The 17,717-nt window shown below is 33.7% G+C and overlaps 1 long non-coding RNA gene across 1 annotated transcript in view; it reads right to left on the reverse strand.

Moving 5' to 3' along the window:
• Positions 1-17,717, reverse strand: part of LOC138238209 (uncharacterized) — a 44,210-nt gene that overhangs the window by 23,261 nt on the left and 3,232 nt on the right. The window contains exon 2 of the long non-coding RNA XR_011189326.1: positions 17,460-17,546. This is a non-coding gene — a long non-coding RNA (uncharacterized lncRNA). The remainder of the gene's footprint in view (positions 1-17,459; positions 17,547-17,717) is intronic.

The raw sequence follows: 17,717 nt of genomic DNA on the forward strand, positions 1-17,717 counted from the left end.
TTTTAACAAGGGGTATGGATAGATAACCTAAGGATAATATCATTAAGTGAATTTTCTTAAATATGGTAGACATTTACAGACATGAAGCGTTAAAGATCAGGTTTACTCCAAAACCACAAAATCACAGTATGGCTGTTTAATTTTTGAAAAATAACTATCTTCTCAGTGAACAAACATGTTTAAAATGTCCTGTAGTACTGCTGTCATAGTTTATGAAATGCGATGAGCAGTATTTTGTTTTTTGTTTGTTTTCTATATTATGTGTACTGGTCTGAAAGCTTTCAGTACCCTTTCTGAATCCATGTGCCCCATTATTATTGTCATAATATAACTTTTTGTACAGTTAATTAACCTTTACAAGATTTCATTGTAACTTAATATGTATGCCAGCAATCAGTCTGTCATGCAGTATTTTTCTTTGTTTATTTTTAAAAGGAGTTCGAAGCATGTTGACATTTGACAAGACCCTTGTCCATGTGTCCTCAGTTAAAGAGCTTCTATAAGTATGGTTAAAATATGATTAAACTTTTTATATTTCTCTAATAGTCATCTGTGAGTCATGCTGTATATAAAAATACCTGATAATAGAAAACAGAATTTAAAAAGTTTAATAATGCTGTTATATTTTACCCCAAGAAGAGCACTATTTTACAGTGATAAACATTTTAAAAAGGAAGAAAAACAACAGTTACAGTTGTTTATAAGGTATAATCATATGCAGTATATACATTCTTATCATTTAAGAATGGATGCTGCTTTATTCACATATTGCCATTTTATGATTATTATGTCTTTACGGCATAATGCTGCTACACTTATTATTCCATTTGGTTGCTCTATTTATCTCTAAGAGAAATTACATATACAGATTACAGCTAGCAATATATTTACATTATATACAATGGCAATGTATCAATTTAAAGGTACCTGTAAAAAAACTGTGTGGTACGTTTTAGCACTATGTAAAATGGTCATAACATTATCATTGAAAACTTAGTTATATTATGGTAACAATGAACATGATCAATTTTGATAGTTTTGAACCTTTCAAAGAAAACCTGATTTTTTATCTATGGTTGATTTCACTGTATTTTACTTTCGGACACACTACTTCTAGCATTTTTTCTCACATTCATCTCTCCAACACCCCATTTCCACCTCTGTAGCTACACCTTGATTAACTCCTCTCTCTGTAAGAGAGAGGATCAGGCCTCCTCATCCTATATCCAGGAGGGACTTCTTAAGAAAGCAGGTTATGCAAAGACTTAATATAGATAAATACTCAATAAACATTCACAAATCATCTGATTCTTGGATTCAGATTCCTCATGAATTCATTTTTGTGGCTTACACATGTATTTGGCAGATGTGATGAAGCCTTTAAATCTTTGTTCATATACAGGTACATGTCATTCAAAATACTGTGAAACCATTAATTAATATTTCCTTTTGGAGCCCTTAGCATTGTTGCATAACTACGTAGACTCAAACAGATGTAAAAGAACAATTTTTTCCATCAAATGCAGAATTGTTAAAGTGTTTAGAATTTAAAGAGGTGGACTGGGGTGCATGGGGGTTAAAGGCCACTTGACATAACCATGTCATGTCAAAAAATGTTAGTGCAAAAACGTGTGCTAGTCCTAGATAAACTGCCTTTTTGAACAAGCCAGGGTTCACCAGATCTTGTCTTTGGCAACATGAACTTGCTGTATTTTCAGGTCTTACGTATTTGTATTTGCACTGTGATCTGTCCATGGGGCAGGTGTTCCTTGTGCTGTTTATTTTTCTTCACTCATTGTTTTGTATGCAGGAGATTATAATCAAAGATCTATATATCCCACTTTATACTTGTTATACCAATATTTCTACCAGTGGTTAACATTCTACAAGGCTGGAGTTAATTGGGGGTTTTTTTGCAAAAAATGTTTTGTTTAATAATGATCACCTTCTCTGAATACCACACATGAAATTTGACAAGATAATTAAATGCAAACAAATATGTGGGCAGTGTTGCTGTCCTCTGCCTTTCTAAGACAGGGATTCACAGTCCTCTTCCTGGTCCCACATAGCTACTGTTCCACCTTAGCATTCAGTAAAGTAATTCACCCCTTAATACATCTAATAATGTGGTTAATAAGAACTCTTTAATTGGTTTCAGTCCCTAAAAATGTAGAATGTGCTTTGTAACTATTGTGCTTCTTAAGTAACTTTAAATTTTCATCTTAAAAAACAGCAAAGGTTCTAACCAAGTGACTTTTTGGTTCAATTCGGAATTTAAGTGAAGAGGTCAGCAGGTGTGTAAGTTTCCAGGATCAAGTTAGGATATGTGCGTAATCCTCTTTGTTTATAACTACATACAAGGCCAGGGCGATCCACCTCTACATCCTTCAACCCATAATCTCGCTTTTTAACTAGTAATTCACAGAATAAGGGAGGCTATTTAATGTACCTGAATTATAAGGATACCTTCAATATTACTAAACAACTACTGATAGGAAGACAGATATTTTAGCAGCTTTTTATTATCTGCTTAGAAATTTTTGTTTCTGTTTTTCATTCCTTAATGAATGAATGAAACCTTAATGAATTAATTGAACTGAGCGGAAAAGAAGTCAAATCATCTGTGTGTCCCAGATCTTAATGAGGTGCCAATTGAAAGATTCCTCTAAAACTTGCAGGATAACAGAAAGACTCCAGGACTAGACTTCTCTGCCCATGTTGGTACCTATCACATAACCTGATTGACCATTGAGAAAATTGTAGAAGTACTGTATTTGTGTTCTTTAATAACAGTATTCATCTTCCATTGTTTAAATGACATAATTTATTGTTGTGGTTTGGTTAGCTTAATGTGCATAGAATTATAGTTTTTTTTTTTACTCTTGTCATTTAATTTCTTGAGTTACCAAAAATGTCTAGATTTAATTCCTTTTTTTTCATTAAGGACTGCATATTGTTCTGGTTTGTTTTAACTTTTCCATTGTCTCTTAGATGCCCTTGGAGATAGTGCCCTGGCTGACCTTTTGAAATCAGCACCTAAAGTTTAGTGGTTGTTGCTTTAGGCAATCCAGCAGACAATGAAAACATGGACAAATATATACATTTGGGCTACAGACATGTCAAGGGAATAATGCACACTACTGTACAGCTTCTCTCAATTCTGTAAGACTAGTGGATCAAGTGACTACTCAAACATCTATCAAGTAGTTTGTCAAAATAACAGATGTCTTGTCTTGTTGGAATATTTTTGCATGCTGGAGCACGACATTGTAAGCATAGGTGTACATCATTACATCTGTCAAAGAACAATCATTTAAATTACATTGTGCATCATTTCTTTTTTTCCTTACTATAAATCAAAGAAATCAGTAGAACTGCTTGGAATCCTGTGCTATGAGGAATCTGTACACCTAGACCACTTTCACTCTTTAACCCCCTGGACTAACTGTGATACAAGCCTTTTCAGGTTCTGCATATTTTCCTACTTATTTTTACAATTCACCATAAAGACCTGGAACACAGTTGGGTCTGACAGCAGATCATTCAGCTCCACACATAATGCAGAAGAAAGGAAAGAAAGGAACTCAAATCAGAGCAGGCATACTTGAATTACATAACTGTCTATATGTATCCTGAAGTATCAATGGAGTCCATTACAAAGCCTTCCTTAACACAAGCTCTTAACATTTCCAAGAAGCTGCTGATTTTGCCAGTAAGACTGGTACGGGATCACCAATAGATAAAGTCCAGGCATTGACAAAACTGACATTGCTTTTGTCAAAGCCTTTGACAAAACGGCCCACTATTACTTCTTCAGGGGGAAATACATGCTTTTATAGGAACATGGAGAGTAGGTTTGCAGGGAAATTGAGTAAAGGAGGAATTGTGCTAAAATGGCTAAAAGCAATTAAGGGAATCTGATCCTTTTTAAGCCAGGAAAACCCTTTATTGAGAGGAATGATGATGACACTTTGATTAAAACTTCAAGCATGCAGCATTAGTGTGGGCAGTGCAGCATGTGTGTGTTTTAAAGAACAGGAACCATTGAAAAGACAGCATAACAGGGGGTGGTGTAGTTAACTGTGGAAGTCTGTGACTGAGATCTACCAAGACGAACATGCACCAGCAGTGTAGTAATCGGTGGCACAGGAACACTGACTAGAGAATGGTTTAGGTGTAGACATATGGACATTTGGCTGATAGTTGGAAGCAATATAGTCTTCAGTGCTTCATTGTTCACTGCAAAGGAACAAGTAAAAGTTTTTTTCATGCTGAAAAATGAAGAAAGTAAACACAACATTTTGGCTGTGGAGCCTTCTTAACACCCAAAGAAGGCTCCACAGCCAAAATGTTGTGTTTCCTTCCTGCTCTTTTCAGCATTTACTTGTTCCTTTGTAGCCTATGCATGCTAACGCAGCTACATACTACATTGTTGCCTGTCCTATTGACTGTCTAACAAGTTATTGTAATATTTTAAAGTGCAATAAGTTGAATACCATCTTACTGGTCTAAGTTATTGTGTAGGAGGATGTGTTCTTCACTGTGTATCCTGAATTACCATTCTCCATAGCTGGGTTATGCTTTATGTAATGTTTCCTTAGATATTCAGTGCTTCTCTGGAGAACAGACCTCCTACTGCTTATTGAAGTGAGCTATATGAATTCCCAATCCATTATACTTTTCCTCTTGGAATTAACCTCCACTTATTTCTTGTTGAAAATTACATTCCACTGTTCTAACATTTGAACAACTAAATGAGGTAACAAACACTTCATTAATCAAGCAAGATATCAAGTATGGAGAAATCTTGGCAAGATTATTTAATAAATATTGTAAAATCCATCCTTCCTCATTGTTCTCTTAATAATAGAAGACACTTCCAGCGGGAAAAAATATAAACATATGCACATTTATACAGTGGATTCAACTTTGATTCTCAGTCATTCCTTCTATTTTTTCTCAATTTTGTATTACATTAGTATTTGTGTCTACAATGGAGTAAGTTTCCATTCATTCCTTAAAGATAGTTTGATAGTGGTGTATAAATAAATGTACTACGGATTGTAGTTAATCAAAGAGTTCCTGTATAGTTAACAATCTACCTAATTTGTGCTGTCTATGAAATAACCTTCACATCTCATTTGGTAAATTTGGTAAAAATGCCATAAGCCTTTATATACCATGCTTCGTCATCCCACACTGAACATCTATGAGCAGCTCCTAAAGATTTATTTTATTGTCTGCGTGTCTGAGACTCAGTAAGTCTTGCTAACAAATTATTTGAACATCACTAAGGCATTTAATAAAATATTTTTACTATGTTCAAAATGTCTGTTTTCTGTGGTGTCTATTTTTAATCGCTGAAGGCAGAAATCAACAAAATTAACCTCAAGTGAAAAGGTCTCTGTTTTGTTTAGACAAACTATTTTTGCACTTGTTGTTTTTAGGCCCGTCTGACTGCTCTCTGGTTTCTCTTCTGTTTTTCTTCAAGTCACACAGAACAATTCACCTGATGCCTGTAACTGAATTCCGGCCTTGTCACCAATTGTGACAAATGTAACAGATGCCAAGTTCCATTTACTACACACTTGTCAAGGACTGAATTTGGCATCTAAAGGTCAGCTCGGGTCATTTAACAACCCCCATTCAACTTGTCTTAAATTAAGATTTTTCAGCCTTTGTACTGCTGAAATGAAGGGCATCAGATTCTATTTCAGGTTGGGACTATTACACGGCCCCATAAAGTGTAGCTAGGCAGTGACTGCCATTTCACTTTACAGGAGAATGAACAGACAATAATGACTAACACTGTTGATAATAAACAATGTATGAGACATAAATAAATAGGCACAATTGAGCTGATGAAAATTGTACAGTGTGTGTGTGTGTGTAAAAGCAAATATTTCTGCAAATATTTTGTAGAATGCAATAATTACAAATTATTTTCAATTCATTGTAAATCATTACAAATACCACAAAAAATAGGTTTAGTTAAACTTATGAATGTATGTTAATATTCTGAATATTAGTTTAGTTTAATGTATAAACAGTATCTTGTATAATATACAGAATAGTTTTTATACACTGTGCAATATTTCTATCTAGAAAAGTCAAGATAAGTTAACAACAGACAGGATTTGCAATTATAATTCTACTGATGTTAGATGTTGTTTAGATCTGTAGAGTGTAAAGGAAATACAAGTTTTTAAGGTAGTTTAGTTTCTGGCATTACGGTAAGTACTTCTACAGTAAGCAGCTGACACTAAGTAATAAATTATAACTATCATCAGTCCTTTGCATGTTTACCAGAAACTATTTAAACAGATATTTTAAATCTGTTGTTGTTGTTTCTAAGGGTTTTCAAATGTTATAATTACAGACAATAGATAGTTTTCATTATGGTGTTTCAATGCTCCAATCAGCTGATATTATAACTATAAACAGCCTACAGAATATAATTGTATTTAAATAAACTTAATTGTATTTACAGAAATAAAGGTGTAGCTATCCATTTTTTTACGTTATTTATGAACAAAAAGTACATCAGTAAATAAAACCATCTACTTATTGAGTTGTTTTTTTCTGGAATCACTCACTATACCTCTGTACTCTGTTTCCTGCTCTAGTATACAGAACAGAACTCAATTTCCCTTTGGGCTAATCAAATAGGCAGGCTGTTTAAAACGTAGTGCATGTTTCTAAGTTTCTGTCCAGTGTAAAAAAATACTGTTAATACATTTTTTATTTCAAATACAGAAGGATGAATATCAAATGAGAGCAAGTCTCTTTATGAACTCCAAAATGTAAAATGTCTACAACCTTGAATATATAATAAGACATGTGTTAACACAGCAGTTAAAATCACATTCTTAAATTTATAATACCAAAAATGTTATGTAAACATATTATGATGCTCCCGCACATAATTTCAGATTATACAATAAATTATATATGTATGTACTGTATACTGTAGGTGCATTGTATTTTGTTAACTGAACATCCTACTGAGCCAGGAGTAGAGAAAGGATATGTAGAGACTCTGGAAAGCCCCTTAAAGCCACACTGTAGCGTCTTTAGTAGAAGGTAGATTAATTACATAAATAATCAGTCATGGTCAAATGTTAAATACAATATGAATTGTAGCCACACATTGTGTAATCAAGACGTACAGTTAAAAATGTAATTATAGACATTAACACTCATTAAAGTTGGAATGTAGTAATAAAGCTTAATGGGAAAACATTGTACACTAGCTTTAAAAAATGAATTCCAGAGTCTTTCAGGAAGATATACTGTATGTGTGCAATTGGTTATTTTTCTTGTTCTTTCATTGAAATATAAATGGTTCTGAACTTTATGCATATCCCTCATTTTGCAAAGTTGATGGCTAGATGGGCCGAATGACCTTCCATTTGTGACCTTTGATGTATAATGCATGCTTCCAACAGTTTAATTAATTATTGCAAAAGTCGTCTACAAAACAACCGTCTACACTGTGTTTCCCAGCATACACTGGGAAATTGAATTTCATCGTTCCGAATTTACCCTTCGGTTCTTACTTTCAGTAATCAAAATTAAACAGAAAAACACATTATTACACAAACATAACATACTTTAGTGATTTTATTAGGTAGTTCTGTTGATTCAGATTTAGTTCCATAACAAAATGTTCTTAACGGGTTTGGCTTGTGTGTATAACTCCTTATCTTACATGGAGAGATATGTGTGAACTGTTTAAAAAAATAAAGCAATCTGAGCTGCTTTGGGGTTCTGTGCCATAAGGGCTGAATTAAGTGCCAATAGGTTTTTTTTCTGTTGGAATGCATCTCAGCTGGGGGTGAGATGTGGTGGAGTTGACTAATGCACAAACCCTTTCTCCATATGGGAGAAACTTCAGCGCAGGTCACAAAGAAATGATCAACAACAAGATGTTCTTCTTCAAATCTATATAGCAAGGCATTTAACAATTTACAGAATAACATCTTTAAGGGCTTTGAATTATTAAAATAAAGTCTGGGTAATGTGTAGGAAGAAAACTCCAAAAACAAAACAGAGATGGCGTTGAAAAACCTACACAAGTGCAAATTGTCTTCTCCTTTCCTTAGAACTTCAGATTCTGGCACAATCTAGTTTGTAAAATTATTCACAGAGCAACTGGGACTTATATTTTGTTAGCTCAAAACAATTTTCTGCTTGTTTTTATTCACTTGGCCATATGCTTATATTGTAAATGCATTCCAACTATTAAACTCATATTCAGAGTTCCAGCATGAACTATTGTTCTTTTGCTCTTTGTTTTCCTTCACTACTTTTGAATAAGCTGTAGAGTTAAACATGAATCTGTCTTGAGAACACTGCATTACATTATCATTTATAACGGTAAAAGGCACAAATTCAAACATATAACATCACATAGTATATCCTAGATTCAATAATTCAACCCATTTTTAAAAAATATATTTTTGTTTAGAAATATTTGAATATTTTGATACTAGATATAACACAAATTGAAGCTTTTTATAATTAGATACAATTTAGAGCAGATAATATATAAAAAACATTAATTCTCAAGTGTTTTATGAGCCCATTTGGCAGGCTGGAGCACATGTATCAACAAGGCTCTATCTGTCACTCAGAGAAGTAGAATTTGTGGTTTTCCCCGAGGGCCTATATGACCTAATTGCCTGTAAGCCAAGTGTGTAGCAGTTATAGCTACCTTATAGCAAGATAGTCTCCTAACCCGCAGCGAGTCCATTACACAAAAACAATAAGACATTTTTTGAATTACATTGTGTAAGCACACTCTATAAGATTTTAACTTTAAATCAATTAATAGGTTCTACACGACATGAGTTCCCATTGAAATGTCAGAAAACAGGAGAGATTATGTCTAACAAGCTCATTAAGAGGACTATTCCCACTGCAGTTCACTGCATTTTCTGAAATACCCTTTTCCTCTTCACTAAGGATTAAAAGGTCTTCGTAAATGGTATACTATTATCACCTCTAATTGATCTCAGGGATACACTTCCTTTGTGTTGAAAGATAAATGTTAGATTTTCTGAGAGAATAAAGGCTGATGATAGTAATAAATGAAGGTTTAAAACTTGATTGTTGAAACTGGGGTAACACATTTGTTACAGTAGTTATTAATAGGTCAGGTGTTAACCTTTTGAAGAAAAACGTAAGTCCTACTTTCCATGAACTGTACCTTTGTACCAAGAGTTGTGCTTGTAAACTTAGGTAGAAGCCTTTTCATCACTTCTGTTCTGGACTACATTGTATAAGCATTGTAACAGGACTGGGTTTCCTTAGAACCCATGACAATATAAAGATGCTTAAAGTGACTGCCAAGAAACTCATATTTGTATTTGTAAAACCTCATAATAAAGCTTTAGAAGGTTCTGGAAAGCCACTGGCCTTCCCTTTCACATTGATCAAGCATTACTTCAAGGACATCTCATACAGAACAAAGAATAACTTCAAAAGAGAAACATTACCTAATGAAAACTTCAACTACAACTCAAACACTGCCCAAAAATGACCCTTAGAAATTATGTGATATGTGATATAGAAAGGCTGGTAGTGGAACAAATATTTTGTTGCAGGCTGGTCTCCACAAAAATGAAATTTTATTTTTTTAATTCATTTACTGTTATGGCCCCATTTGTTTTCATTCGGATATTACATTAAAATGTGTTGTCAGATTAAAAATTGCATAAATCTTTTCGGATTAAGCAACATTTATAATTTTTGTAGGCAGGAGCAGAATTACCAAATGGGTTTGATGGGCTGAATATCCTGCTCTCCTTTGTTATTATTCTTATGTTCTTAACAAAATGTGAAAAGGTGGGAGCAGCTAGAAATGAAACTATTGATTCAGAATAAACTAAAATATGAAACTAATTTCTGTTAGCAGGGTGGAAGTGGGATTAAAAAATAAATTCTTTACAATGTTTTGTAGCTCAGTGTAGTCAAACCTGATTGTAGTATGTTTATAATTTAGTCAAAATAATTACTTGTAGACTTGAATATATTGTACTACAAAATGAGACACAGCCAGAAATGTCCTATGATCAAAACTTTTTTTCTCATTTAGGTTAGCCATTACAGCTAGAACTGCAGCTGAGTTCAATAACAAATGAAACACTTACAGTTCGCTTCCTGAAACCAGCACATACAGTTCTCATTTGTTCCCTGATTATCACGTACGTTTGTAAGCATTGCAGAACAACGTCAGGTGCAAGAACTGTGAAAATGATATATGATATTTAATGATATCTGAATATAAAGCTCTTCTGCTGCTTCAGAAGTGTATCCAAAAACTTTGCTGCTGAATTATGACCCAACCTTTGAGGCATCTTGTTCATCAGTGAGAAGTGTTTTACTGTTTCTTGGCTTTAAATGCACTTCCATAGCAGCATAGGAACAAATACATGAAACCAGTATTGATCTGAAGATTTCTGCACTATGTCATTCAAAATGAATATCCTTTAATACAAATGAGCAAATTACTAACTACTACCAAGGTCATATGTGCCGAAGGGCTTCCTCCCTTTTGGAGCTGTTTTTATTCTCTTATATTCTTATATTCCAGGTTATAGAAAGTACAGTATATGAGATTGAAAAAAGGCAAAAGTGTAAACATGCCAAACAACAATATCGGGGATACTTGTAAAACAGACAAACATATTCTATCCTTATTATTAAGTGGTAAATATATGACATATTATGAAACAATGCTTAAACTTTATCTTTGATGAATTGCCACTGCCAGACAAAGTGCACATACAGTACAGCTTCACCTCCGCAGTGCTGGAATAAATGATTAAAGAATGTATTGCTTCTGCCAAGAAAAGTGAACAAAACCTATTTCAAATGGACAATGGCAATTTTGTGTTGGGGAAAAACACCTATAAAAATAATTTTGAAAATAAACAGAGAACAAGGGGACTTGTACTGGCATTATTAAAAGTTTTCTTAAAAAATACTTATTTGGAACAAAGATTCAAGGTAAGGATGTTTCTGGCATAACTCTTGCTGTTCATACAGTACTTTAACGGTAAAGCCTACTTATTTTCACCAGGAAAAGGTATTTGAGTGAGGCTTAATGAATTTATTCCTCAAAACCTTTCTGTGGGTTTTGTGTTCGTTGTGGCCTTAAGGACAGATATGTCTTAAAATTGATTGTGACAGTACTTCAGTCTATGACTCAAAATAAAAAAGTCAAAGGTTGCCAGACCTGCGATGCAAGGCCAATTCAGCAAAGCTGCTGCTCATTTTCACACGCAGACCTAATGAAAACCTGCTGTATGGTTAACAGTTATGGAAGAGGATTTATGGACTAGGTTCTGCAAGCCCTACAGTAAGATTATTTCTTAACTTCAGTTAGTTACATAGTTTTGTGGTCCAGACAGCCACAAATGTATATTGAAACATATTTTTCTCTATCACTGAGCAATATTTGATGCTATCTACCACAGAGCAAGAGTTCTTAGAACAATGCTGAGAAGTGTGGTCAATGAGTAATCACAGAGCTGTTAACTTGGTTATTTTTCTGAATGATTCATTCATTTGTGGTCCGATAAGGAATCCACTGAATGTTCTCTTCTGATAGAAATTACAAGAGAAAAATCAACAAAATGGATGATGGTTTCTGCACCATGCATTACTGAACTTTGCCTAGCAACTCAGTAGTGTGTCTTTGCAAAACAAATTTACAAAACACACATCTGTGATAAAAGAGGTACTGTATGTGTGTTACAGGAGGGCTGTTCTGTGATATTACAGCACAGTCTTGTTTTATCAAAACTATTAAATACAACATTATATTATATCCTTCTAAGAAAATACAATTGCTATTAATTAATTTGGTTCTTCCAAAAAGAAAAGTAAAGAATGTTAAGGGGCCAGATGACAACATCATCAAGGCTTGAACTGGAGATTCCAGTGAACTCATTCATCAAAAAAGGTCAATTTTATAAGCTGTCTATTTTTTGTAATTTAAGTACGCTTGAATTTGCTCTTTACAGGGATCAGCTATAGAAATTTTCGGAACATTTCGCTCACTTTATAGAACTTCACAGAAGTTTGTCAAGTACTCTGGCAAACCATTCACCCCACTCTTCCCTCCCACACAAACTTTTTACATGCAGTTAAACTCCAGATGAAAGCTTCTTACGCATGCAATTTTGCATAGAGTTAAATTCCAGATGAAAGCATCTCAAATCCATGTGCTGTTAGGTCATCCCATGTAAAAAACAAAGGAACTATAAGACTGAAACAGAAAATGTGTTAAACTACTAACTTCAATACTTTCATTTATCTACTCTTAAGATCGATAAACAATGCACTGAAATGCTCTCATAACTAACAAGAACTTAAATGACTAGACATTATGTCAATCTTTTTAGAGAAATTAGTGGAATTTCCTCAAAACAAGGAGAGAAGAAGCAAGCTACATTTTTGATTAAAAAAATAAACCTTTGACTCACAGGCACTTCAGATTACAACGTGCTTGTCAAATCTGCAGCCATCAACTGTAGTTGAAAAAGTGAGACAATACAGTAAATCAAATCCCTTGTTGTTCATTTAAAATATAAAGCAACTGTAGTTGTAACAACAAAAAGCAAAGGCTTTTTTGTTTAAGATAATTAATAAAAATTACATCTAAAACTCTTTCTTGAGACTGACAGAAAGCACCACCAATACACTGGAACATCTTCAGTCTGTTAACTCAAGTTGTCAGCTGTCCTCACTATAAAATTGTTTATTTAGGCGAAGTAGCCAGACCCTTCCATATGCCAGGTATTTGCCTGAGCCTGGGTGAAATCATGGTTAGTGTCTGAGGCAATGGCTCAAGTCAGATAAGAATCTATTGGGCTTCCTACAGGTTATTCCAGCAGGAAATGCTTTCAGAATGTGTACTGGCGTATACTCCAATATATGAACGATATTGCATGCACCTTTTGTATACTAAGTGCACTTTGTGTATCTATGTGTATTTGTATAGTATAATACATTTTTGTAATAGTGTATTGTTTTTGATCAACACAAATGTTTCATTTTTAAATTTAGTTTAGTGGATTTTGAAATATGCAAAAAGCATGCAAACTATTTTGTAGTTAGTTTCTTCTTTTGTTTCTTTACATTCTACAAATACAATAAATATGAATTTTAAGATTTGTGCATTTTAATTGCAAGCTTATAAAACTTTGCGAAGTCTGTAAGTTTACACTTTTTTTAAAAATGAAGTATTACTTTTTCCTCTTTAAATACAGCATACACCCTAAAAGTGTCCAATACCTCTAGACAAAGTGTAGCATTTTTTGTGTATACACAAAAATGCTGCAAATATAGAAAGAAAAATCCTATTGTACAGTGTTTTATGCATGAACTCTGTGACATACAAGAAAATGATTCTGTTCTTGTATTTGCTGTTAGAATAGGGTCTTAATGATTTCCAAAATTTAGACGCTATGCATAACGATTGCAGGTAAGACCAAATGGGCTTCAAAAGGAAATGAAAAACAGCTCTTATGATTGATATCATTTATTGTTCAACTCTTACTCTTATAATGGTACACAATTATCTTCCCAAAGAGCCTTAACATATGGACCCAATAATGAATGCGTATATGTAGTCTCTGAGTTTCAACCACCAAACCACAAAACACTGCACCAGTGTGCATCCTGTGGCAAGATTGAAAAGATTAGCAGTGCCAACTTTTTTGTTATTTTAAGATTTCTTTCACACTCTCCGTAATGGCAATACTGCGCGTACACAAAGCAGACCTCATACCTGTGCATGCACTAATTATGGGTAAAGTTGTCCATCCCAGTTTCATCACTGTGTCCATACTGCATCAGTTTTTATTAAAGTCCAGAAATTACAGTTTTTAAAGTGAAGTTTCAAAGCTTCAGTGATGACAGGATGTTTTACAATCTATAATCACTAAATCTCAACATGTGGGTCTTGGAAACCCAAGAAACTATTAGTTTTCCTTGAAGATGACTTGAATGATATTAAAGTTGTGTACATTGCTTCATTCCAGACAGACCCAGAAAAACTGTAATGTGCCAGGGTGTTCACACCACCCTGTGGATGGTTTTCAGGGCATGAAGTAAATAGTTTTTCAAGTGTCAATTCTTGTACGCTGGCATAGCAATACATCTGTTCACAAATGGAACATTTGGACACAATGACTGTATACCTGGGTTGGGTTGTCTACTAAATTATTCCCAAATGTTTACTGCATAGTTAGCATATAATTGGGTTACTATTATGCCATTTAGGGTGGGATCTAGGTTCTTAAAGGTGACTGTTAGTAATCAGACAGAACGTTTTAAGACAAAAATTGGTTATAGTTAACCTGAAAACGGTTTTATATAATGCGGGTGGTAATGGTCATTTGTAAATATCTCTACGAATATAGAGCTGATGCACAAACAGCTGAAAGAGAAGAAAGTCATGCACCCTTGCAGAATTAGCCTACCTGCAACTCTATTGTTAGGAGCTCCATAAATTGCAGGCATAAGAACTGTTTGCTGGTCATTCCTTAAAGTGTTATCCTTAAAGGGCATTTTCTATGCAGGATCTTAGACTTCATGACAGGAAGCCACTTTAAGTCACTCATATATAGCAAAACCATGTCTTAAGCACTGGGGAAAGTAACAGCAAACATTCTTCCTTAACTCTAATGATTCTTTTAAACTAGGTGCCCTGTACAATTCCTGTTTATTGTTCTACTCCCATCATTTACCCTATTTGGACTTAAACCATCTTTCAAAATGATGAACAAACAAATGTATCCATTCAAAATTTTAGAAAATAGTATTTAAGTTAATTTAGTGCATAGTGTCAGTACTTATGCAAAAAAGTAATTTAATCACTTTGCAAACACCTTAGATGAGACACTACGTGAACAATCATCATGTATGGGCTACTCTGTAGATGCAGAAGCTATCTACACTATATGAAGGTTTCATATAGAAGAATTGCTAAGGTCTTTATGACTGATTTCAAATGCTAAACAAATCCCAATTTAAGAGAAAAGTCAGTCCTAAGGTATTGATTTCTAGTAAATTACTCTCAGTAACATTTATTCCAAGTCTTTGTTGTAATTTGTATAAATTGAATCTTGTTTTGCCATGGAAGAGCTTCACATATTCTGAATAACCTACACCCTTGTTTAAGTCTGGCACTTCTGAGTAATAAAGGTTAATGACAGGTTTTATGCACATCATATGAAATAAGCTGATGTGCACATCATTGCATTTGGTTCATTTATTACCGTTTTTATAGTTTCAAAGATTAATGTGTCTACCACTCAGTGCCACTTAAATAAAACCTTTTTTAAAAAGATGTGTAGTACGTTAACCTGCATAAAATGCAGAGAAGTGTTAATGGAGAGAAGAAACAACCTGGAATGTTGTAGCTCTCATAAGCTAGTTTTAAATAGAAGTGGGGAAAAAGAATGATATTCTACACTTTGTTTATTTACCTTGTGGCAGATTCTATTGGAACATGACTAAAACGTTATGAACCCAGTCAAATTCTTAACATTCCGTTACACAGGTTCATGATCTTTGCGTGATTTTACACAAAACAGCAGACATAATTTTCCATTTTCAAAAGTTATAATGTCAGCTGTTTAAAAGCTCCTTGCATACATATACCAGAATTATAAATTACAATTAAAATGACAAATTACAATTTCAGCATTATTGGCTAGTATTCTATATTTACAGTCATTAGATACTTTCACTATTCAAAATAGTTTTTGCTCATTTTCCAAGATAAACAAAATCTACATGCTGCAATTTAATTTACCAACATATAAAATGCTAGTGACTTTCCAACACACATGAAAAGAAACATGTTCTGATTTTCTATTAACCTTTTAAATTCATCATAAATTGTCTAAAAGAGTGAAGCAAATCATTACAATATTTTGTTAATTAATCATATTTGCATTCATTTTTTCCCACAATTCACCTAATCTTAAACTTATAAATGCGTAGTACATATAGATTTTGTGTGTGTGAGGCTCTCCCTAGTATGAATGGATTCCACATTAAGAGCTTTTTGTGGAAAAGGGCCTCACAAAGCAAATTAATGTGGCAGCCACAAATGGTGTTTAACTTTACTGTTGTTGTATTTGGACAGTGTTTTGCATTACGTTTTATCAAAAAGAAAGTTAAAAGGTCAGGGGTTTCATTTTTTATCTGTACAAAGATTCAACCCCAAGAAAAAAAAATATTTTTCATCTGTGACTCGTCTTCTTTTCCATCATAATAAAGATCACCCCCAATACATTTTAACTGATAGGTATCAGTAAAGAGCTTTTTTGATGATCAATGGAGGAATAATCTCTCTTAGTAACCTTCTCATGACAGAAAGAAGCTGAACAGCATGTCAGGAAAAAAACATTCCACTGTTTGCAGTTTCTCAACTGGAACAGCAAATATTCCCCCTTCTAATGAAAGGGTGAAAGCAAGGCGTTTAGCAGCAAAAGACTGCTTATTTAATTTTATTCCTGAGAGTGCAGACTTCTTCTCTTGTCACACCAGACTGTGTTTCACTCTTCCTTGAGGAATTGATGCTGTTGAAAGACATATACTAATGATGATTAATTATTTAACTGAAAGAAGCCATTAACGTGATATTAGCCACTGCACATCAAAAACATTCTACACTGTTGTCAGTAGTTCTGAACATATTCAATGCACTTTATACTCTGAATGTTCTACATTTAAAGGGGGAAAGGGAAATAGCATGTGATGATACAAAACACATTCCAGTAAAAAGTGATGTAATAGGCTTACAGTACAAAACTTGCTCAGTGAACTACAGTCATGCATTGTGTATTGCTTAAGGAAATAACACTTTAAGAAATGTGCAAAAACATGGACATGAAACAAAATATGGTGAGGCAAAGGTTTCAAAAGAACCATACACACATATTTTTCCTATTATATCCTATTAATTTATTGGAAATGCTTTTTTCGAAATTTAAGAAAATTGGTTCTTTACCAATGTACTGAGTGTTATATTTTGTTCATGCTGCAAATTATAATATTGATGAATAATAGCTACAGCAAAACATTTAAAGAAAAACTTAAAAGAGAGTTTAATGGATGGTATTTATTACTGGCATTTTACTTCAACTATCCTCAGATAGACACAGATGTATGCATTGTGAAACAGACATAGCTAATTAGTCCTATAATTCAAAGGAATTGTTTGCTCTTGAAACACACCATACCTTGAAAAGCCACATCCTTGTAAAACAGACAGCTAAATTACTGAAATTGAGTTTTTTGGCATTTCGAGTCATATACATTTCCTTTCCGTTAATTTTGTCTTCAAAGCTTTTAATAGTGGAGATTTTCCTTCAAAAACGTTTTACTTATGATTCCAACCCAGATGAAGAAAATACATACATTTCTATACATACCGTATCCAGCTGTCCTGGGATAATTCTGGCTACCCTTCCTTGCCTCGTGTTCAGCACACAAATGTCTTTGTGTGCATACCAAAAGCACTGTATCAAAAGCAGAGGTAGACACTATATTTTTAATGAAGCCTCCAAAAATCATCTACAGGCAAAACATAAATCATACAATGAGAACAAAAGCTCAATTTTAATAGAAAAGAAAAAAAACAGTACAAGGCACACTCACAAACTTGGCTTATTTATTCAGCTGTAGTTTTA

The sequence above is a fragment of the Lepisosteus oculatus genome, chromosome 1 (genome assembly GCF_040954835.1).
Source record: "Lepisosteus oculatus isolate fLepOcu1 chromosome 1, fLepOcu1.hap2, whole genome shotgun sequence".
Classification (NCBI taxonomy): Eukaryota; Metazoa; Chordata; class Actinopteri; order Semionotiformes; family Lepisosteidae; genus Lepisosteus; species Lepisosteus oculatus.